This window comes from Mesocricetus auratus, unplaced genomic scaffold (genome assembly GCF_017639785.1).
Source record: "Mesocricetus auratus isolate SY011 unplaced genomic scaffold, BCM_Maur_2.0 Super-Scaffold_100007, whole genome shotgun sequence".
NCBI classification, from domain to species: Eukaryota; Metazoa; Chordata; class Mammalia; order Rodentia; family Cricetidae; genus Mesocricetus; species Mesocricetus auratus.
This window is the reverse complement of record NW_024429191.1, coordinates 59,536,703-59,561,686: the sequence shown is the minus strand read 5'-3', so window position 1 is coordinate 59,561,686 and position 24,984 is coordinate 59,536,703. Positions and strand designations below refer to the sequence as shown.

Below are 24,984 nucleotides of genomic sequence, written 5' to 3'. Positions count from 1 at the left end.
ACCCTGCTAGCAATGTTCTAATTGGAGAGCCCAGGACCTCAAGAAGACAGGTGAGTTAATGTCAAGCCACAGAGTTTTAGGCAGAAACACTGGGGCCTAATCCCCCATCTCCTGACTCTTGGTCTGCCTCAGTCCTGGGAAATGGACCTAGGGACAAAAGATGGGAGCAGACAGGTGTTGAGAAGGAAGCCACCTTCTCCTGGCCCTAGTAACAATGAAGTGGAGCTTCCATTTGATGTCATCTCCAGTTTTTACTGGTTGTGAAACTTGGGCAAATCACTTTACCTCTCTGTGCATGGCATGAGTTTCCTTGTCTATAGAATGTGCACAGCCATGCTTGCTTCATACAGTCTTTGGGAGGAACTGGTGAAGCCACGGTGCTAAGCACAGAGCAAGTGTTCAGCCCGTAGCATCCTGGCATTTGTCTTCAGGGGTCAGCAAGAGCTGGCACAGAAGCCCCTTCTGTGTGCCAGCCACCATTCTGCCCCCGTTTGGTTGATCCCATTCATATCACCACCTTCAGCTGGCACAATAGCATTACAAATGCAGAGAGACAGGCCCAGAGTGGCTGAGTCATTTGCTTGAGGCAGCACAGCTGGCAGGAGGCAGAGCAGCATGCTAGTGCAGGTCTCCTACCTTTCGTCCCCTTCTTCACCAATCCTTTCCCAGACACCTTGACTAGAGGGTCACCAGTCCCCATCCTCTGTCCCACGAAGGCAATGAAGCTGGAGAGGAAGTCTTCGTGGTGTTTTTAAAATCCTTTGGAAGCAGAAGACGGAAAGCCAGGGCTCCACGGTAGGCAGGCCCCACATTCACAGTCCAGCAGCCTGCTACTCAAGCACATTACCCCTGCTGAGACAGGACTTGACTCTGGTGTAGTCCTTCCCTGGCCCAGAGCCTTGGCAGAACAAGAGCAAGCAGTGGCCAGGGAGCGTGGACCAGAGAAGGAAGGCCCCACTCTGCACTCTCACAGGACATCCAGGGCAGGTTTCCCACCATGCCTTCTGGAAGGAGCACAGGGTTCCAGCCTGTGTATGGACAGGGCTCCAGACCCTACTATCAGTTCAGCTGCAACTCTGCCTTGATTGGTGGATTTACACCAAAGACGGTGTTGAGAGGAAAATGTTCACTCACTCCTATTCAAAAAGCCTACAGTTGCATCTGGGCCTCTGAGACCTGATCCACCACGAGAGCCAGGCCACAGTCCTCGCTGAAGCCCATTATCTGTGTGGGCCAGAGGGACAGTGGTAGAATGAAAAGAGAAAACACCCCCATTCACACCTGCTGCTATAGAGTCACCTGGGTACCACTGCATAGCCAGGTGGGTGAGGATATGAATAAATAAATACCGTGCCCTTAGCCTGGATCTGGAAACACACCGTGAATATCAAACAAACAGCCACCTTTCCCTCAGGGAGCATCGAGTCCAGCTAGTGAAGAAAATGCTTACACCCTGTCTCTCAGAATGGCTCATTGAGATGGCAGCAGCCTCTGCAGAGTCTTCATGGTCTTTTCACGCCCTTTGCCATCACCTTCCAGCGCCAGACACAGTGTGTCTCTCCCTCCTCCCTCCCTGTCCGCAGCTCTCACCACAGCCTTCCCTTCTCCACTTCCTCCACTGCTGTGATACAAGCATGCTCACCCTACCGTAACCCTGTGCTCCCCTGTCCAACCACATCCCTTTCCCTCCCAGCACTCCAAGCAGTGTGGAATTAAAGTTCTTCGGGCTTCTAGTTGCTTAGCGCCTGCCATTCCCGTGGGCTGGGCTTAGTGCTGTGTGACCTGAGTCCAGCAGAGGGTCCGCCCCACACTGGAAACGCAGATATTTTACATGAAGAAAGAACCCACTAGAAGATTTTCGCAGGTGAGCTTGGAAAGAGATTAAGGCTCAGACTGGGGGAGCCTTGAACCACAAGTTGAGAGGTTTTTAACCATTGGAGCAACCGTAGACTATCCCTCCCTCTCCCCTTCCCTCCTTCCTTCCTCTCTTTACGCCTTCTTCCCATCCCCATCCTTCTCTATTCTTTCCTGTCCTTTATTTTCTTCCCTCTCCCTCATCTTTCCTCCTTTCTTCCACTTTTGTATGTCTTTCCCTTCTCCCTTCCCTCTTCCTCCCTGTCTTTCCCCTTCTCTCCTTTCCTCTCTCACCCCACACATTCCCTCCTCCTCTTTCTCTTCCTCCATGCATAAAAAGAGAAGAAAGGACACTAGGACTGAGACCGTGGGTAAGACGGGCTGTGCTCGCATGGTACTTTGGACCAGGTGGGTTTTATTAATGAGGTGCCTGGGGCTCAGCCTTTCAAAGCAGACACTAGGATTCCAGAGGTTTCTGTGGCTCAGCAGAATCTGCTGGGTCCATGACCAGCACTGACTGTTCCAAGGGATCACCTTCAGTCCCCAGCCTGACAACCCCGTCACGCACCAGCTCCCTTTCATTACTTTTGTCTCCAGACATTGCTCTAGAGAGGGCCCCAGCCTGGCAAATATTTCTCTCAGCCCGAAAGTCACACTCCAGTGGCCACGAGAGGCCACCAGCACTCTGCAGAGGGTCTGAGCAGGGCAGCTGGCTTCCTCTGGGTCTTTCTGGAGTGATGGCATCTCCCAGCTCCCACACTCACATGGCGACTTGGGTAGCTATGTGGACAGCTTAGACAACAAGGTACACTTTCCCAGTTCAATCCCTGAGCCTGCTGCTTGCAAGTCACATGTCTGTGCCTCAGTTTCCCCATTTGCAAGTGCTAATGGGTTACATGATCTTAGTGCAGTTGAACTTCTCCATCCAGGGGTCCATATCTATAGATTCAACTAGTGGAAAGAGCATGTGTGCAGGTGTTTCTTTGGTGTTGTTATCGCCTAGCCAATGGGCTATAACAGTTGTTTCCAGCTGTGATATATACTATAAGGAGCAGAGATGATTCTGTGTGCCAGAGGATGTGTGGAGGTTACATGCAAACACTACATCATTTTATATGAAGATCCTAAGTACTCACGGATTTTTGTGTCCATGAGTGTTCTGCCATCAGTTGGTCCCCTGGGGATGCTGAAGGAATGGCTGGCTGTCCTTACCTTTCAGGACTGGACTACCATATGAACTGCCATGTGTAAAATGGATGGACATGGTCCTGATGCTTGCCCTGCAGCTTGTAGGATTACTGTAGTGAACTGGGTGCCCGAGTCTCATGTGGGAACTCTAGGCAGGACACAGAGATGCTCTCAGCATATTAACTGACTTCCTACTGGTCACCAGAGGTTTGTAGGAAAGCTTGTTGCCATTTCCTCAAGGTTTCCCCCATTAATCTGGAAGCTCCCAGAGGATAGGGACCAAGCACCCAGCACCAACATTTAGTAGCAACTAGGGGATTGTTAGGGAAGTAAACCACAGAAGGGTTAGAATTATTGATACGGTGGCTTGGGAGATGTAGGAAAACAGAGGACAAGCCCTTTCTTAAGGCTCTGCTTAGCTCTAAAAGGCATGTGGTCATCTCAGTCACCATTCTCGTGAAAGGAACACCAAGAGTTAGTTTAGAGAATGTAATATCAGGGACCGTGGCACTGAAATTAGCAATAAGGACCAGAATTCTATTTGGATCACATATTTTTTTCACTCCTTGTAAATGGTCCTTTGGTTAGAGTAGGCATACTGGGATATTTATTTTTAAGTCTACAGTCAAACCAAGTACACAAGGAACTGAAGTCAGTGCCGGGAAGTAAGGAGTGAAGTCAAAATGTTTGTCGGAGGATTAAGAAGGTTCTGAAGAGGCAATTCCCATGGACGAGCAATCTAGTGGCAAAAAAGCCTCTTTGTAATCATATTGGTGGCAGCAGGAGGCCAGCCTTGAGTAGACCCAGGCTCATTTGCATGCAGAAGAAGCATAGACCCTGTCAGGGAGTGGTCGGGTGAGGAAGTCCTTCTGAAAAAGGACTGGGGATATCCTAGAGGAAACAGGCACAGAGGCCCCAGTGGGATGGAGAGAGAGAAGCAGGCATGTCTGGAATCTTGCTTGCTGTCTCGGTGGCTCGGTCTCTCCAAACATCAACTCTGTAAGTTATCTAAGCTGGCTAATAGAATAGGCAACACAGACCTGTATTCCTCAGTTTCATAGTGGTCACCACCTATTGTACTGATGTTGGCAGTGATGGGCTTCAGAAAGGAAGCCCATCTGAAGCCCATCACCATCACATCATTTTCACTCACTAGATGATTCCTTCTGACCTCAAATGGGGAGGGATGCTCAGAGCAGCCACTGCTAGAATTGATGTACCATAGTCCGTGGAGTGTAGGCATCATCCTTGGAGCCTGTCCATGCTATAGCTGCTCTAGGATCTGGAAGACACTTGGGGATGAAGCCAGGAGACAGACAATACAGCCCAGTAGAGGGATACCCAGGCCTGGTGTCCAGAACACCAGACGTAGAGATGTTTGTCTTTCTGTGTTCAGTGGCTGGTCAATATTCCCCTGCAACTTTTACATGGGATCTCTCAAAGTTCCTTTGAAATGAATGACTCAAAGCAGGATCCCCATAATAGCATTGGCCTCAGTTTAAACCTTTGTAGAATTTCAAATCAGAAACTCTGGGGTGCACCCCCAGTGTCAGTGGCTGTGGTGGTTTGAATGAAATTGGCCCTCATAGTCTCATAGGGAGTGACACTATTAAGAAGCGTGGCTTTGTTGGAGTGGGTATGGCCTTGGAGGAAGTGTGTCACTTTGTGGGCAGGCTTTGAGGTCTCTTTGTCCCAGCCTTGCTCAGTGTGACAGACGACTTGATTTCCTGTTGCCTGAAAGGCGTAGGACTTTCAGCTACTCCAGCACCATGTCTGCCTGCATGGTGCCATGCTCCCTGCCGTGATGATCATGGACTGAACCCCTGAAACTGTAAGGGAGCCACCCCAATTAAATGTTTTCTTTATAAGAGTTGCCTTGGTCAGGGTGCCTGTTCACAGCAATAGAAACCCTAACTAAGACAGTGGCCCAGGGTCCCCAGGAGATTCATCTAGACATAAAGCAAAAGAAACAGGCCTAAAAGGAGGACGGGAGCCTGGTTCAACCCAGTGCCTGACAGTCTACTAGAGGCCAGCGGGTCATCTGACCAGGAAAATAGCCAAGGTTTCAGGCTGCAGTTCTTTCCTCTTTCTACTAAAACATTGCTATTTGGTGTCATTGCCTTCCTCTGCCACGAGCCAGAGCTGGTGGCTTAACGTACTTGCTCAGCCATGCAGTCTGCTGCCACGTGTCTGCCTCATCTTGTCTTCCATTTCTCCACTTGGGGACTGGGTGGAACCACTTTGGGCTTGAGACTTCTGAACCAGCGGTTACTGCCTGTGAAATGTCAGGCAATGATATCCACACGTGTATAATACATAGTTTTGCAAGATTCTCTTATAAATTATGGGTTTTATGACACTGATTTTGCAGATGGATGGCATGAATTGTAACAGCGCCATATATCCCTAAGAAGATAATGCCTCCAGCATTGGAGGTCCCATAGATCACAACCAAAGAGTATGCAGCATCTAGAAATGGGAAATTTTTATTTTTAAGTGCTTCTGGTGTTTTAAAACTGTCATCTCTGAGGCTCCCAAGAAGTGACAGGTTTAGAACAAATACCATTTGTCATATAAACCCCAATCCTTCACTATCAGCAGGAGTAGGTGACTGAACCTGCCGAGGTGGAAATGGGTGTGTCTGGAAAAAAAGGAACCCTTCCATTCTGTTCTGTTTCCTCTCCCTACACACACACACACACACACACACACACACACAGAGAGAGAGAGAGAGAACACATGCAGAGAGACAGAGACTGAGACAGAGAGAGACATACAGACACACAGAAACATACACAGAGATACATATAGACACACACATACAAAATACACACAGATATTGAGACATACACACAGATACACACACACAAAACTCCTTAGCAATGTGCCCAGTATCTAAAGAGAGAGTTTGAGCTGTGGCAGCTGGCTAGACCAACAGTTTAGACTAGTTATTCATATCCCTGCATGCTATTCGTTAACAGGACATTCCTTGAAGCCAGATGGTCTTGGGTTCAAATCTCCAATTCTACCACTTAACAGCAGCTGAGCCACCTTAGGAAAGTTACTGAACATCCCTGAGCAAGCAGAAGGCATAGTATGGCTTGATCTTTGACCTTCTCACCCTTGGACTAGCCTTTCCCCCTTGTTCGTGACTCCAAATACTAAGAGCTCCCTCAGACACACCCAACAGCCCATCAGCCTCTTGCTTCTGCTTCAGAATCTCCACACTTCCCGGTTCTTCTGCCAGGAGAGCATTCCTTGTTTCCACTTGCCAGCTCCCTCCTTCCCTCCCTGCAGATCGCTTCTCTGGTTGTGCTTCACCTGAAACCATCCTGCCAGCAAGTGCTCTTCCTCGGCCCTACTTCATGCTAGTTTTCTACCCAGCAAGCACCACTCCTTACTAACTACCCATGTTCCGCACACAGTTAGGATGCAGTCTTCATGAAGATGCAAGTGCCTGCCTTGGGTGTTCAGTACTCTGCCCTGAGACCCATGGACAGTGCCAGGTGCCTCGGTAAAGAGTTGCCAAGGGAATGGATAATCTGACTGTCTGAAAGGGTATTCTAGTTGAGAGGATTGACTGAGATAAAGTGTACAAGACATTTAGCGTAGCTCTTGCCAAGTGGACTCACAGGCACTTACATTTAATGAACACATAGTAAGTGCCAGACGTGGATTAAGCACTTTGCCCATATTAATTCACTTGATCTTCAAAACAATTCTCTGATGGAGATACTGTTGTTATAGGATCCGCTTATGCAAAGAAACAAAGAGACAGACACTCAACTAGTAAGGACTAAAACCACTATTGAAAGGTATACGTCTAGTCTTACCCTCTAACAAATCCTGAGACATATGATCCTCTGAATTATAAGTGCCACTATGCCCGCCTCACCCAGGAGGTGATAGTTGTCCCATCATCTAGCCTATGAGACACACAGCCTAGAGTAGCAAATGTCACTGGAGAGGAATTTGATGTTCTGTGCTCTTACCCTACTCCCTAGACTCACTTGCTTCGTGACCATGGTAAAGTGATCTCTCCTGTCCTGTCTGAGTTGCAGCCTTTTCCATCTGTGTACCACAAATCGGACTTTTCAGCCCTCATCCTATTGTTGCAGAGGTCCTTAGGGTATACTCGGATGGGCCTCTGTGGGAAGTACCGTTGGCGTGAGAGACGAAGAGAGAGGTGTTCAACTCCAACTCCCCCCACGTATGGCACTGAAATGACATCCGAGCAGAGGCTGCAAAGTTCTCAACTGCAAGAGGCAGGTGACTGAGCCTGTGCAGGGTACACACCTGCTGAACACAGCTCGCACCTGGCTACTGAACACCAAGGTGCTCACAGAGGCAGCCCCACTTTGCCAGATGTCTCTCAATAAGCCAGGAGCCTGCATTTCTTTTTCAGCCTGGAATCCAGAGCTTTGTGAATGAATTTTTCATGTGAAGTTCCTCCGTTGTTTTCCTAGAGCACTCAGTGATGTGATCATAGGAAGCACACCTGTCGGCTGGATTGGGCCAAGTCCACCATCTCTGCATCCAAACCACTGTGCGGAAAGCTGCTTCTCTGGAGAGGTCCAGGGGAGGAGCTTGAGTCTGCCATCCACATCGTCTGCAAATCCTGAGGACTGGCACCACTCTTTTCTTGTCCCACAGCCACTCGGGATGCTCAGGAACAGGGGCTGGGGGATACACCTTCCTATTACATTTATTTATTTATTTGTTTATTCCTTTCTTTCCTTTTCCTTTTTTCTATGCTGGGATTAGAACTTAGGGCCCCACACTTGCTAGGCAAGCACTCTACTACCGTGGAGCTATGTCACACTTCTACAGTAAGTTTTCTTCTTACATCGGTTTATTGTTTTATTGTCATGTAAATAACACTTAAACACGAACAGTGTAAGATGTATGCAGCTGAAAATATATAGGAAGGAAAGACCCGTCTTCTTTCTAGAAGTAAGCAGGCAGTTTCCCGTGGCCTCTAGCACACACCTGCCTTCCTCAGCACCCTCAGCTCACATTCTGCACGTTTTATTCTGTATTTTTATTTAATGTGTCTCAGACATATTTTCATATCACCTCACACAGATCCATCTCTTCGTCTTTTACTGCCCCATAGCAAGCTATTTTATGGATTTACTGCTATTTATTTTACCAATCCCCATGACCAGACTCTTTGCGAATACCCAGATTTTTATTTTACAGCTATTGCTGCACAGAATATCCCTGTCTGTGTGGCATTTTTTAAAATACCTGCATGCCCAGAGCTTAGGAAATTGGGTGAGGTGGTACACACCCGTAATCCTAGAACTTAGGAGGAAGCGGTGAGAGGATAAGGAGTTCAAGGTCATCCATGGCTACACGGTGAATTTGAGGCCAGCCTGAGATACACGCGACTCTGTCTCAAAAAGCAAAACTATGCACTGATGAAGGGACTTAGTGCTAAGACTAAGCTCCAGGTTCAGTCATGGGGACCCACGTTTTAGAAGGAGAGAATACAACTCCTCCATGCTGTCCTCTGACCTCCACTCCTACTCGGTGGCACAAGCATGCACCCCATGCACTCTCACAAATAAATAAGCAACTGTAGCAAAAATAAATTTAAAACAAAGGAAAGAAATAGTATGTGCATTTAAAAAATCACTGAAATCAATGGAGATATGAACAGTGATACATAAACCTAAGATGTCTTTTTCCTAGTATGAATTAAATATCATTGGGCAGGAACCAGATGGAGCTGAATACTAATAAGAGGTAACTGAGTGAAAAGTGTATTAGTGTTCTTTGTACCATTCTTCGTAGCATTCGTGTAGCTTTTCTCTACATTTAAAATACTTTCCAGATCTAAAGTGTTAACTAATTATTTTAATAAAGCAGCCAGAAAATCAAATTTGGGGTTAACATTGTGGCTTACTTGAAATTTTATATTATTAATTATAGTATAGTCGATCCTACTATTTAAAGTCTTTTATGCTATAGTTTTGTTTTTAATTATAGGGCTGGAGAGATGGCTCAGTAGTTAAGAGAGCTTGCTGCTCTTGCAGAGGACCTGAGTTCTGTTCTCAGCACCCACACTATTGCTCACAACTGCAGTAACTCCAGCTAATTTGATGCCCTTGCCTAGCCTCTGTGGGTACTGTACTCACATGCACACATATAAAAATAAACCTTTAGAAATGATAACAATGTTACAGACTCATGGGATAAAGATTTAAGCAAGTGAATTATCTGCTGCCTTTTCCCACTGGCTCCTCCTGTGCTCCAAGGCAACTAATATTATCAGCCCAGTATGAAAATAGCTATAGATTCTTCCTGGTATGTATGTATTTATATGGGTTTTCTTTTTTGAGATAGGGTCTTCTATGTTGTGCAAGCTGACCTCTAACTCTCAGCAATCCTCCTGCCTCAGCCTTATTTTGAACTAGTCTGAAATGCCACAGACCCCCTCCATCAGCAGACCGACAAAGCCCTTTCTTTCTGGTTTCTTTACCTATGCCCCTCAAGTTCATCACAAATATTTCTCTTTCAAATAATAAGTCTTATTAACTAAAGTAATCCAGTTTATCATGCAAATTGTAGATAATCTATAACAAAAGAGAAGGGCATAAAAGTCACCTGTAGCCCCCTCCGACCCCTGGTCAAGTCACCAGTGCTCTGCTGTACTTCCTTTGTAGCTAGAGGTTAGAGTACTCCTGGGTTACAAAGCCTGAGTGAGGTTCGATGGAACAAGGATTTGGGATAAGGGAGGTAGAGAGCTCTTAGAGGGATGTAAGGGACTTGGGGGTTTGGCCTGAAAATAGAGGAAACACTTGGAAGAATTCAATCCCTCAAGAAAAGGGGGATGGTACAGTTATATCTGAGAATTGCATTTTTGGAGGTGACAGTTGTGGGAGTGATGGGAGAGGCAGCAGAAGACCAATGTCCCCTGACCTGACCTGACCCTTTGCTAGACACCCTGAAATTCCTGCACAGATCTCCCTGGCAACCCAGAGCTACTTCTGGAATGGTCATCTGAGTCGTTTTGGCAGTTGTGAGGATCTCAGCTGCTGAATGTGACCTCCTTGGGTGTGGCCTCCAGGCCCCAGAGATCCTGCTAATAGGACCATTAACAATTTGATGGGAATGATTTTGGAAAACTTGCATTAGAAAAACCTGCACCTTCTTCCCACAGCCTGTTTAAAGAAAAAGAGAAATTACTGGATAAAATCCCGTGAACCCACATAATATCAGATGCCAGCAGGTGGTGTCATTATGCAGACCACAGATGGGGTAGAGGGGCTTCCAAGCCTAATTATCCCCAGGTCAGTAGTCTCAGCATCTTCTTGGAGACCAGCTACCTTCCACCTGTACAGCTGGAGAAGCCAAGGGACTCAGAAGAAACAAGATGGTCTGTGTGCTTCTAAAAATCATATCAACACATTCTTCCCTTGAAAATCGGTGTCCAGGGTCAAATGGTCTTCGGATCCCAGAGGCTCTTTCAACCTGAGTCGCGTCCCTGAGGGCCATGACCTGCTGGGTCATCCAAACTTGTTATATCTGCAACCCATGCTAATCAATGCTCCTCGGATCAGGGCCTCTGTTGCCTTTTGTAACCACCTACATTCACACATGCAAGAGATGCAAGAAAAATCCATCAACTTAAGTGCTCAGAAATGGATTGTGTTTCATACAGCATTAATAATGTTGACCTGGTGGTGGTTTTTCACTTGCCATTCAGGTCTACTTCAGAAAAATCCTGAAAATGTGTGCGTGTGTGTGTTTTGTGTTTGTGATCTCTCATGACTGACACTTGGTTAGAAATACAGTAAACATTGCCCCTGATCAGTCAAGTTCTCAGGCTTGTAGTGGCCAGGAGGTTGGCCTCTAGATGCCTAGGTGTCGAAAATACCCACATGTTCCTGTGATCCCCAGCCCTCCATCCTGTGAGATGTGTGATAATGGAAGGCTGGATGCTTTCTCTAAAATCTGGTTTTTCAGCTGGCCTTACCTGTCTCCCATGGGTGTGAGGACTTGCTGAGATGGTGCCTAGCCAACAGACACTTAGTGCAATTAATGGCAACTGTCACTTCTGTTGTGGCTAAGGAGAAGAGCTGCTTGGGCATAACAAGCATGCTCATATTTCACCTTGATGGATCTTGGTATGTCTGGATCCACCCACAAAGACAAATCAGAGCTGATACAAGAGGTGAGAAAGAACCTTCTGGAAATCCAAGGACTGAGAGAGCACTGAAAATCCAATCTGTGAGAGGACTGTTAGAATGGAGAGAGATGTAGGGATAGCCCAGCCCATGGTCAAGATGAAGGAAGAGCATAACAGAGCCAAACTGCTGGGTGAGGCCTGAGGATATGAGTGGTAAGACTCTATAGCTAGAAGGCTGAGTAAGAGCAGGCAGATGAGGTAAGGCAGTCCCCACAGCCAAGGCTTGGAATGAAGAGGCTGCTTCAGGCAGTGCTATGTGAACCCTGTGGGGGCTTCTGCAATGTCACAAGGCTTGGCAGAATGCTCTCATGTGGCTCTGAGGACACTGAAGACCTCTATCCGAGTATTAACCTTGATTTGGTGACTAAATAAGAACAGACTTTTCCATTGTTCTTTTAAAAAATTTTATTACACCTTATTTATTGTGTGTGCATGCACACATGTAAGTGCCACCAGGGACATGGGGAGGCCAGAGGAGTCAAGTCTGTCCATCCACCACGTGGGCCCCAGGCATCATACTCAGATGGTCAGGTTTTGTGGCAAGCACTTTTACCCACTAAGCCTTCTCATTGACCACTGGCATCGTTCTTTCCTGGCAGGAATGTCATGGACAGAAAGCCCAGTCTCCAGTCTGGGCTTCGACAACACAACAGGAGACACAAGAGGTGTGTCAGGTCCTTGTAGACTGATTTGTCCTAGAACAGAGCAGGCTATCAGAGGCTGTTTGTAGTGCGGCCACTGTATTATGCATGACATTCATTTGCTAATTTGCATTTCCTTCACCTCTTAAAAAATGAAAAGCAGGAGCAAATAAATGATGAAGGGAAGGGAAATGGGACGCCTAACAAATGTCTAGGCGGCAGTGATGAAAGGGCTGGGTACAGCTGGAGAACACAGTGAGCTCTGTCTAAGAGAGGACAACAGACTGCAGGGTGAGGGAGCCCCGTGCTGTGCAGCTCTTACTTTCCATGGGGAGAAAGTGCAGAAGGGAACAGCCAAGCCCAAATTCTTCCCACTTCTGTGTGAGCATAACCAGGTGGCTCAATCTCTCCAAGCCTCAGTTTCCCTGTCTGAACAGTGGGTATCCTAGTTTGCTTTCTGTTGCTATATAAATCACAGGTTATAATCCATCTTTGATGGAAGTGAAGTCAGGAACTGAAGCAGAGACCACAGAGAAATGCTTCCTACTGGCTTTCTCCCAGGCTCATGTTCAGCCACCATTCTTATACGGCTCAAGTCTACCTACCTAGGGATGATACCACCCACAGTGGGCTCCATCTTCCTACATCAACTAGAAGTCAAGAAATACGCCCCTACTGACATGTCCACGGGCCAGTCTGATGGAGACAATTCTTTGGTTGAGGTTCCCTCTTAGTAGTGGTGTCAAGTTGACAACTAAGATTAGCCATTGCAGTGGGGCATTATGGGACCTGACTTGCTTGCCGTGAAGTACACATGGGAGATTGGCTCTTGTCATATAGATAAGAAAACTGAAGCTCAACCAAGAAAAGTACCTCAGGGATCAATAAGGCTAGTTTCTTTTCAGCATATTTCAATGACTGTTACTGAAATTGGAGGAAAGCTTGTTCCCCTGAGGGACAATATGAGTAAAATGTTCAGTAGTCATGTGGAGAGGTCTGAAGTAGAGTCCTGATCCTGTCACCCATGAGCTGTGTGGTCTTGAGCATGTCACTTGACTTCTCTGAGCCTTAGTTTGCCATAAGTCAGATGGGGACAATGGTCCTTGAATGGCACAGAATCAGTCAATGGATTAAATAGGCTACCAGCTGGTTCCTGGCACATAATAACTAGCAGTGATTTCAACTTCTTTCCTGCCCCAACTTTTAAACATAAGCAGCATTCACCTTAATTTCTTAGTAAACCAGAAGCTGCTTCATTAAATCATAGAGACTAATGGCAATAAAATAATATCATTTGGAGGTTATTTTATGAGCTGCAAGAAAAATTTAGAAACATTTACCCCAAGCGCTGTTTCTTGCACAGTCAAGGCATTTTTAACTTACTACAAATACTAAGTCGACCCCTCCCTCAACATATACCATGCAACAAATCTGGCATGAGGAATAGCATATGGGGCATAAAACATTAATAGACTGCTGTACTCTCAGCAGGTAAAGTATATGGCCAGACACAGTGCTGCATATAACCACTGGACATACATATCCATCAACACCAATACACATAACCACACAAATTGATACTTGGGCACTTATAATTTTTGCCTTTCACCAAGATTTTTCAACTGGTTTCTTGGATCTATTCTATGTCCAAGGTTCCATCGAAGGATCCTGGGACTGCAAGATGGGACTAGGGTTCTCTCCTCTAACAAGAGCATCTTTGTGTTGCATGTAAGTGTGTGTGTGTGTGTGTGTGTGTGTGTGTGTGTGTGTACATGTGCACTTGCCCATGAATGCACAAATGGAGGTCAGAAGTCAATGATGGGTTTTTCCCTCTATTGCCCTCCACATTGTGAGACTGGGTCTCTCACTAAGCCTGGAGCTCGCCATGTCAACTGAATTGACTGGCCAATGAGCATTCTCCCTATTTTCTGACCCCCCTCAATTATCTTACTGGCTAACAGCTCATGAGGTTCCACTCTATGGCTCATCAATCACGTCTGAGATGCTGGGGAGGGGTGCCAGCTTCTTCCACAACCTATTGGGTAAAGAGTTAGTTATTTCATGACCTGTGTGTAACATTACACTTGGCCATTAGAGAAAAGCCATCGTCATAGCACTGCTTGTGTTTGTCCTCTTTGCTTAGACCTGTTCATGTGACTAATCTTGCCACAGTGACCCCCTGATACATCTTGAACAGGCACTTGCTGTTCAGGAATACCACCAACCCAGTGCCTTGGCAATTGCTGTTTCCAGCACCCATCTCCAAGATTTCCAGATGGCTGACTCTATTGTTGCACTGTAGTCTGAATGTAGAGGTAAAAGTTTGGTCTCCCATTCTCAGGAAAGCTACCCTTGGCCATTCTGTTTTAGCTACAAACCACACCCCTTCATCCCTGACACCTTGGTTCTGTTTGCTCACCTCTACTGTTTTTTTTAATAGTTTTCTATCACCTTATGAGTATATCATTTTCTTATTTATTGGGTTTATTGTGTTCTTCTCATACCCCCCACAGCTGCATGTGCATAAATCCCATGATTTAAATTCCTTGAAGCTTGAAGACCTTTGTCTCTTTTGTTCACAAATGTATTGCAAATGTCAGGACTTTGAATGTGGTTCAGTTGGTATACTACTTATCTAGTATGCACAAAGTCATAGGTTCTATCCACAGTAGTGCACAAACTGGTGTGGTGGCCCATTCCTGTAATCACAGCACTGGGAAGGTGGAGGCAGGAAGATCAAAAGATCAAGATCACAGATCGCTACATAGAAGTTCAAGATCTTCTAAGACTAGAGATCCTCTCGAAAAATAGGTGTTATAAATGTCTAATGTATGCATGATACAGGATAGATGCCCATTTGTAGGATGGATTGATGGATGGATGGATGGATGGATGGATGGATGGATGGATGGATGGACAAATGGATGGATGAGCAAATACATGGACCATGCTATTCAAACATATTTGCCTTTTCTATTATGGAATATTCACTCTCCATTTGCTTAGCACCCAGGCACCCACTCATAACTGAGCAGGCTCACTCCTGCTGCCCCAGGGGGCCACAGGGGTCCCCAAGGCCTCCAGGAAGCCACATGACACAGACGAGTAGTTTTCTGGAAGGCACCCTGTTCTTCATTTACTTGGTTTCTGCTTCCTGGAAATATTCTTTACAAATAAACTTATAAAAGAGAGAAGAGGGGAGCTAGGAGCTAGACGCAAAAATCTTCTCAGTTCCTAATCATCTGTCAAACACACACACATACCCCTGCAAAATAAAACTTTACCCACATTAAATGTAACTCACCCCATGTGAAATCTAACATCTTGGGGTGAAATTCTGAGAAAGGATGTTTTTAAAAGTCCATGTTTACAGCTATCTGACTACAGTTTATCAACCCCCTCCCATTGACTGTGATTCACCAACTACTATCTGTTAGCATTCCTGCAGAAAGATTCCAGCCCATACCTTATTTTTATTGTGAAGAAATCTTTATAAAAATATTCTATGGAACTGTTAATGAAGTTGGTGTGACATGAAGTTGACATTTTTTATAGACATGCAAATAAACATTCATTCTATATCTTTCTTTTTCTTTTTATATTTTGGGACCAATATATTTTCAGGTCCTATTTTGTATGTATGTATGTGTGTATGTATGTATGTATTTTTATGTATGTATACATTTACTTTTTTTTGGTTTTTCAAGACAGGGTTCTCTGTTGCTTTGGAGCCTGTTCTGAAAACTCACTCTGTAGACCAAGCTGGTCCCAAACTCACAGAGATCTGCCTGCCTCTGCCTCCCAAGTGCTAGGATTAAAGGCATGCACCACCACCGCTCAACACATTTACTTTATTGTAGGTTTTCAAAAACCTTCTTGGTCCCATGACCTACATTGGTGGTGGCTGATAGATAAACTAGCTATCCTGGGAACATTTAATGGGGAACAGAAAGGCTGGGTCCTGCCAGAAGGGCACTGTTGGGGTCTTTAACAAGTCTCTGCCTAGCTAACCCTGAATCACCCTATCCCTAAAGTGGGCCTTATGGCTCTGCATCCAGATGATGGTAGGACTCCAACAGAGTAACATATGTAAAATGTTTCTCATTTCCTTCTGAAGCAGAGGGAGCCCAGCACGCCCTGCATGGCTCTCAGACACACAGCCCTGTGTTTTCCCAACGGCTCTCTAACATGTTCTGTTCACTGGTTGCCTGGGTTTGAGTCAGTCTGGCCAGTACTTTGACCCTCATGTTAAATACATGAAAAGATGTCAAGGCCAAAATTCACAAGCACCTACTGTTTCCTAGGTGTTCTTAGCAAATCATGCTAATCGCTTCACAGAAGCCTACGTACCCAGGTCTCTCTGTTTTCACCTTCTCCTGCTGTAACCTCAGCCAGGGATCATGAGTTGCTATTCATCCTGCTCACTCTTCTGGCTCCTTATCATACCCATGAGCTGTTTGACCAATTACACCCTCAAGGATTTTCCCTCCACCTTCATGACTACTGTGTCCTCTTGCCTGGATGGCACATCTATAAACCCACCTTTTTATATTCAAGGGTTTCCTCTCCATTCTATCCTTTACTAGAGACTCAGGGTGATTCTTATTATCACTTTTGCATGGCCTGACTTTATTTTGTTAAAGACAGTCTCACATAACCTAGGCTGACCTCAAATAGCTTTGTAGCTAAGGCTAGTCTTGAACTTTGGTCCTTCTGCCTCCACCTTCCAAGTGCCTAGATTACCATTGTCCAACACCTTTCGCAGCCAGGGCATTTATTAAAAGTGTTAAATCAGATGAGTTTGTGCCCCTGCCTTCATGCTGATGTGTATCTTCCCAGCCTCCTTGCACCTTTCATGACCCAGAGTCCATCTTGGCTCTATAGCCCTCTCCCCCTCAGCTCCTCCTAGTTTCTTTATACCTTTGCCCATATCACCCTCCAGCACTCTCCTTCTCACACAGAATAGACTTCAGCTTTGGCTCCCAGCCCCACAGCCACCTCCTCGGGAAGGCTCCCAGATAATTTCTAACACACCCCCGCCCTGCCATTCTTAGGACTCAGCTCTGATCTTCCTGCAGAGCACTGTACCTGTTTTGTTGCATTCATGTCCTGTGCCATTGCTGAGGTGCTGTCCCAGCGAGAGGGCGGAGTCTACTGTTGTGTGTCCACCCAGATAAACCACACAGTGCCCGGGGCTCACGGCGAGTCCAGCAGGCAGCAGTTGGCGAATGAAGGACAGCTTCATATTGGCTCAGTATGGAAGCAGATGTTCTCCTGATAATGAGCTGCAGTCCTGGCCCTTTAGGATCTTAGCGGCCTCCTCTGGACTCCCTACGCACCTGTTCCCTTTCCGCAATAGCTCATACTCTGCTTTAATTGATCTTTTCCTTGTCTTTCCCTTTAGATTATGAGCCTCTCAAATGCAGACGCCATGTGTGCTGGCATCTAGTCTCATGAAACGTTCAAGGGATCAATAGGACTAAGATCAGAGCAGGAATCCAGGTGGGGTCTGACTGGGAGTCCTCATGATGCCTGTGACTGTGCCATATGAGTAGGATTATGAACTTTATTAGTGTAATTATGGTGTTATTGTCATCATAGGATAAACTAAATTAATATCATACTCCCACGATGCACATAATGCATTTGTCATGAGCCTGAGACCCAGACTGTTCCAAGGAGGGTTTTACTCAAGACCACATAGTGACAGAATCAAGACCGGAATTCAAAGCCATCTACTTCCTGTCTTGTTCACTTTCTGCTCACCAGGCATCACCTTGCTTCTCCCCCACCCCATGTCCTCACAGGAGCAAAGAGGCTGAGACAGTGAGGAAGACAGGGTGAGCGGTAGGACTCTGAAAAATCATGTACAGGAAGCACAGAGTCTCAGACTCAAGAGTCACTGTGTAGCTGAGTGTGTCCCGGGGTGGGGGTGTGGCCAAGATAAGCAACTCCTTGAGAATGAGAGTTGCTGACTCCTTGTGTGCCATTGGGGAACATAGATTCTATTGACAAAACAGTGATTCCTTGTAGGTTCTTGTGTGTGTGAGCACACGTGCACATGCACATTGAACCTTTTAGTGGGGTATCTTCCTGGAAAACAGAAATAATGAAAATCATATCTAAAGCCTGTTATACCAGGCACTGGGCTAAACATTTTATGCATTTATTCATGTAAACAATGATCTCATTAACTTAACTAAAAAAGACCTCCCGATGAGTAAATCATGATTCCATGGGCTTCCCATGAGCCCCCCTTTCTACTCTGGTTGACCACATAGGTTTCTCAAGTCAATGCTGGACATCTGTCTTGCCTTTCCAGTGTAAATTGTAGATAGTACACAGTTGCTTTTACATAGGGATAGTACAAAGCCAGTACTCCGGTTTCTCATTCCTGGAGAGGACAGGACTCCAGGTCTTGGATCTCATGCAAGCACATTCCCTGAGGAAATCACTGGTGTCTGCACACTTTTCCAGGTCATCCCTACAGGACAGTTGACACAGAGAACATAAAGATGGTTTGATGCACTTGGCACTCTGTTTAGCCCAGCAGTATGCAGTATGCATACTAGTGTGACAGGGGTTCCTAGGAGATCATCCTATCCACCCCTTTTATATTACACAAGAAGAGACAAGTCATAGAGGTTAGAGTTTGACTTCTCTGAAGCCATACACCACATCTATGGTGGAGCTTTAATGAGAACCCAGCTCTTCTGACTCTTGGTTGGGTGGTCCTTCCATTAGAGGATTAAAAAACGATCGAGGGGCAGGGGATCATTGGGATCACTGACTTAGTGGGTACAATACTTGTCATGGAAGCATGAGGACTAGATTTCAGATCCCCAGAATCTATGTAAGAGCCAGGTGTGGGGCACACTTCTTTAATCCCAGCAGCAGGGAGACAGGGAATGCAGACTGCCAGATACATAGAGCTCATAGAGCACAGTCAACTGACTAGCTCCAGGTTCAATGAGAAACTTTGTCTTAAAAATTAAGGCAGAGAACAATAAAGGAAGATACCCACCCTCTGGACTCAATGTGTGCACATATAGATGAGCACACACACACACACACACACACACACACACACACACACACACCACATATAATTTGTTTAAAAAGTAAAGTAAAGTGATATATGGGACCTGGGATAGGTAGGTAGAATTTTTAATGCTGTTCTCTCTTCTACTTGTTTGAAATTTTCCATACTAAAAAGTTTCTTTTTAAGTAGGAAAAAAAGGCCCTGGAAGAATGTTTGATTATAGCAGCAGTGGGTCCTGTTTTTACATTCACCTCTTCAAAGAAAATGTGTTTAATTCTTCCCAGAGGAATCTTGCCTGTACATTGAATTCCTCCACGTGGCACATAGCCTGTCCCGCACATAATTACTAACGATGGAACAGGGCTGGGGTTTTTCCCTTCTCTTTTGTCTACCAGCCAGTGCATAAGACATCCCTTCTTTGAAGCTCTAAGCTTCCTTGGAAGTCAGCCTCAAGCTTTTCCATTTTATTCTCCCCAGATTCTGCTCTCCTCAAGGTCAAGGTGTCCCCAACTTATCCATTACTGGGTACTGCAGTGCCATTATTTACTAAATATTTTTCTTTGAGCTGACTCATTTCATTTGCTTCCGTATGTTTTCAGAGGAAACTATACGTCATTACTGTGGATGGAAAATTAGGCATAGAATCTAGGGAACTGGTATTTAGTGTCCTCGTTACACTTACTCTAACAGCCATTATGAAACTCATAGAAGAAAAGTGTTTGTGAATGTACAACTGAAAGATCGCAATTTAAACCACGCTTTGGGAAACATTGTCATTAGCGGATGTTCTCCTGGGAAACCTTGCTTTATATCTCTTCCCAGAAAGCAGGTGTGTGTGCACGTGCACATACACAATGTGTGTGCAATGTGTGTGTACCAGCGTGTTCTCTGTGATTGAACATGTCCTCTTGGCCAGTATACCTGACTATACCTGACGTGCCGTATCCTTCTGCTCTGCCCTATGTTCCAGGAAGCCTGACTTGCATGAGGAAGAAGGAGCATATGGCATGCAGATGAACCAGACAGTCAGGGGCATCTCTCAGTGCAGCTCTCTCGTTCCCTCTCACCTCCCTTGCACCACAATGCTCGGGAAATGAACAAACTGTCCTGGTTTAAAAGAGCATTAGCCAACATTAGCCGTGGTGGAAGTGGGAAGAACATGAAGAGGACAGGAAAGGGCTGAGTCTCAGCTAGAAAACAGATGTATGGAGGAGATTATATGCTAAAGTAGAATTTGTAAATTGGGAGCTCTCATACCACTCGGGACCGCTGTAGTGAATGTCAAGGATTTAATGCTCTTGAGTTTATTGGGAGGCAGTGAGCCATGTGGAGATGAACCTGGCTTCCCAACTACACAGGCTGGTATAAATCCAACTTAAGTCATCTTGAGAAAGGACTTATGTTCTGTGAGCATCGTTTTTCAAATCTGTGAAATGGGGATAATAGTACCTTCTGTCCAGGGTTGCATTCAAGATTAACTAAGAAAAGTTCAAGCACAACACTGTAAAGCATAAGCAGTTGTGGTTTCCTTGAACTCACAAAAAGACTTCCTGATTCATTGAAGAAAGAATGAACTCTAGCATGTACAAGTTCAGGGTTAATGTGGATAGTATTTGTTCCTGAACTCCAATATTTCGAGACTGGTTTTTCCATTTATGTGTGGCAACTATCCAGTGGTATATTGATTCTAAAGGATCACCCTGTGATTGCCCAATTCATCATACTGTTCCAGGACACTGCCTTACAATTGCTAGAGGTGTCATGTGGCTTGACAGTCTCTCCAGTTCCGTTGTAAGGTCCAGGAGGACAGGATCATAGCTCCCTCACATGTACTCCCAGTGTGGGCACAACCCATGAGCATGGTGGACTAATAGAGCAAGTGTCCTGGGTCACAGGGAATGGATTTAAATTCAAAGATTGTTAGGATCTTTAGGGACATCTAACAATGCATCCCTGATTCCTGCTAAGGTTAGGGACCACTAGAAAAATAAAACAGAAAAATGCAAAGCCAAAATGTTGACTTGATGATCGATGAAGTCTAAAGGAGGGATGAAATGTGGGAAATGAAACCCCCCACATTTAATTCTGAACTCTGTCGACTCACTTCACAATGGTGGGTAGCAGACTGGGACAGTGTCTCCTTATGGTGAGAGAACAGAGAGTTGTGGGAGAAACAGTGAATGCTGCATGAATGAAGCTCTCACTATGGGAAGGGAGCAACAGAGGAAAAGATGCTTTCCCTTAATTAGGTTTCTCTTCTGTTATTTCTTCTGTCCAAGAACCAATATTCTGCTAATCTTATTAATTAGGCACCCAATAGCCAGTTAACCCATTCATCAAGCAAGCATAACCCTTGAGAGACAGCATGCTTAAAGCAGGAGGAATCTGGGTGAAAACCGACATTTAAATACAGTTCTGCTGCACACTAGCCATGCAGCCTTTAACCCTTGACTACACATGTTTCCATGTTTTCGAGCTATAATAAAGGATCCTTGATCTCCACTTCACAGGGTTGTCTCAATAGTCAATGTGATCACACATGTGTTGCTGCCTTGTGACTAGTGCAGGGGAAGCCCTTCAGAATGGTAGAGTTATCTGAAAGCTAAGGACACAGATGCTGGTCCAGTGTCCTGCTTTTGATGTTTTTCTTGGGAGAGCTAGTCATGAAAGGGACAGAGAGCACAGTTATGAGAGCATCTTGCCTTTGGAGGAGGATGCATGAACTAATTTAAAGACTCAATGGAAGGTGAGAAGTACCCAACTCTAGGTCCTATACCTCTTTCTATTCTGGTCCCTACCAGCCTCTGGCCACCTCTTTCATTCCCAAAAACATTTCAGACAGGGAGCCTGATTCAATAAGAGACCCTCCTCCAGACTAGAACTCCAGATCTAAATTGCACAGGGTCCGGTAGAGTATCTAGGGTGAGCTCAGTATTTGCTTTCTGACCAGTTGCCCAGCTCCCAAACCTTTCCCATCTGCCTGGCAGGCATCTTTTTGTGTGCAAGAAACCTTTCTGTATTCAGCCACAACAAAGGGCATCCACTCAGGTGGAGGTTTTGGAAGGAGGAGCATCCACAGTGATAGAGGGCACAAAAGAATTCTTTCCAGTGAGTCGGGTCCAAAGAAAGGGCTGCAGGGCTCTAGGCCTGATATGGGAACCTGACCTGACCTGAACCCCTATCTTGGAAGAGAGGTAGAGGAAGCTGTTGTTCTGTGACATTTATCTACTGCTATTTAAGACAGCTTCAGGTGTTCCTCACTCCGCAGACCCTGCTGCTACCCTGCAGTCTCATGGGCCCATCATCAAATAAGCTGGGAGATGAGAAACTCTGGTAAGTGCTGTGTTAAGGGAGTGCCAGTAAATGAGATCTAAGCATGGCTTCTAGGGGAAGGGACATTTCCAGAACAGCATGTGCCAAGCTCTGAAGCTAGAGAAACTTAGGAGAGCTTGTAGAAGAAGCTGGCATAGCACTAAGTGGGTACCAAACATTATTCACTCCTCAGATTTGAGGTATCTGGACACAGCTCTATGACCTTGTCTCTGACATCAGTGTACATGTTCAAATCTTAAAATCACCTTTTTTCATGTATAAGGGAAGCATTTACTAAGACCCCATGTGTCATACCAGTCACAATGACATAGAGACATCTTCAAGATCCCTTTCATTGTTCATCCGTGTAGCAAATATTTATTGAACACATACTGTGTGCCAGGTAGTACTCTAGGCACACATTGATTAGCAGTGGGCAAAGCAGACAGGAAGTCCAAGACCGGCAAAGTTCTTCTTCCTGCTAGGGATGAGAGTCAAAATTTTAACTCAAGTGTTCAAGAAAGGCCTTGGAATTGCACAGCAATTTGAATAAAGGGAATCAGTGATCTTGGAGGATAGTAGGATCTGGATTAAGATGTGGATATCCCAGGTAGAGGAACAACAGATCAGAATAACTAAGACCAGTGTGGGCTAGGCTGTCCAGCTACAAAAAGACAAAGAGGCCAGAGCTGTGTGGGCATGAGAAACAGAAGATGTGAAACCAGATTCCACAGGGACAGCAAGCTACTAGATAATGTGCCTAGGGGGAGTAAAATGAGGAGAACCTGGCAAGGTTCAAGCAAAGAATCAGTGGCCAATGTGTCACTCCAGTGTCAAGAATAGCTCAAGGGAGGCAGCAGAGGAAACGGGAGGGGCAAGGAGGAGGCATATTTCTGCAGTCAGACCCTCAGCATTGCCCACAGCCATGCCATCAGCCTTACCACAGTCTCCAAGGCCTCAGCATCTCTCAGGGTGAGTGATGGATCCCAGGGCAGCCTCAGAGTCCACAAGGCTGTCAGTATGTAGTGTGGTTCCTGCAAGCCCTGTCCTGTACCAGCTCTGCCTTTGTAGCCTGTGGGATTCTTTGTAACCAGACCTGCCGGCACACCACTTCAGGCCCCAGTTCAAGTCCTCCGGGACAACGCAAGTCCTCCGGGACAGCGCACTCCAATCAAAGAACAACAAAAGCAAAAGAAATCCCGAGACCATGAAAACTCCTGAAGCCTTTACGATTGTGCTGAGTAGCTCCAACTTTGGAATCTCATCAGCCGGCTGGATCTGAATCCTAATGACTTCGACATTCTGTGTCCCAGTTTCCTCATTTGTAAAATGAGATAATAATAGCTTCCAGGGCAGTGGGGAGGATTCAGTGAGCTGACCGATGAGAAGCTTCTGACACAGCACGTGGTATGGGGAAGGTACCCAGTGGCGACTGTTGGGAGAGCAATGGTGATAGGAGGAGGAGACCTGACCCCAGAGAGAGTACCCTCCAGCCCCTGGAAGGGGACAGGGAGGACAGCTTCTGGACAAAAAATGGGATCCCCACTGGGTGCCCAGTATACATTTCCTTTAATTCTCCTTAGCCCCACTCATAACACCCACCAGTGTCTATTGCATTCATTGACAACATGGGCCAGCTGAAGCCTGAGGCCATCAAAGAACATGCACAAGGTCAAGCATTTAAGTGGCGACATCAGGTCTGCTTCATTCCAGAAATCAATGCCTTCTGTCATTCAAACCCTGCTATGTGTATTTCCAACTCTAGCAACTTCAAGCCCGGCCTTGCAGGCATCCAGCATCTCGTGAAGCCCAGCCAACTCCCCTGGGTGGGAGGAGGTGGGTTAGAAGCCAACCAGAACTTCCCTCGTCTCTAATGGTAACATCTGCTTGCGGAGGTGTCAGGTCGATAGCACCATGTTTGACATAGCTGAACTCTGCATGCCCCCTTACTGAAATATGTCAGGGTCCTAGGGCTGCTACAACAGGATTGCATAGAAAACAGAGACATGTCCTCTCACAATGTCACAGTGCAGGTTTTGGTGGGACACTTGTCTTGAAGACTTCCCAGGGGGCACTCCTCCTACCTCTCCCAGCTCGCCTCCATGGTCATTTCTTCTCTCTGTGTCTTTTGGAGTTCAGATCTCCCTGACTGTACATAAAGCGAAGTCATGGCAGGCAAGCAACACTGACCTTATCTCAGGACTCTCAACTAACCACATTTACAAGGGCCCTATTTCCAAATAAGGTGTACTCTTAGGTTCCAGGTGGGTGTGGTCTTGGAGTGTACGCTGTTGAATCTGTCAGTTAATTCTCTGATCTCTCAAAAGCCTCCATCAGTCTCATGTGTAAAATACATTCATCCTATCCCAATATCCTCCCCAAATCTTAATGAACCCCAGCATTACCTCCAAAGTTCTATGTATCATCAACTCAGAAAACCCCAAATTTCATCATGTATTTATCAAACAAATGAAATGGAGGTATAACTCTGGGGCTGATGCAATCTCTGGCAAATTTCCTGTATAGCTGACTTCAAGGAAGAGTTCAGGGCTCCTCAGCAACGAGGAAAAAAATCATTCACCAAGGTCAGCTTCGCTGAATAGAGTGGGTCCTTGTCCTCTGCAGATCCATGCTGGGGCTCAATACAAGAAACAACGGAGTATACCTTGGGAAGAAGGCCAGCAAGAGCTGAGCTCAGGTCACCCACGGGCTTCCCTGGCCTCTAAGCCCCTCCTCCCATACCTCCTACA

The 24,984-nt window shown here is 45.9% G+C and overlaps 1 protein-coding gene and 1 long non-coding RNA gene across 4 annotated transcripts in view; one reads left to right on the top strand and one right to left on the bottom strand.

Moving 5' to 3' along the window:
- Asic2 (acid sensing ion channel subunit 2) overlaps window positions 1–24,984 on the top strand; it is a 1,047,597-nt gene that overhangs the window by 798,208 nt on the left and 224,405 nt on the right. The window lies entirely within an intron of this gene.
- LOC121141430 lies at window positions 22,596–23,541 on the bottom strand. The gene is made up of 2 exons (XR_005878344.1): window positions 23,176–23,541; window positions 22,596–22,715 (listed from the first exon to the last, which is right to left on the bottom strand). It is a non-coding gene; the product is annotated as an uncharacterized LOC121141430 (long non-coding RNA).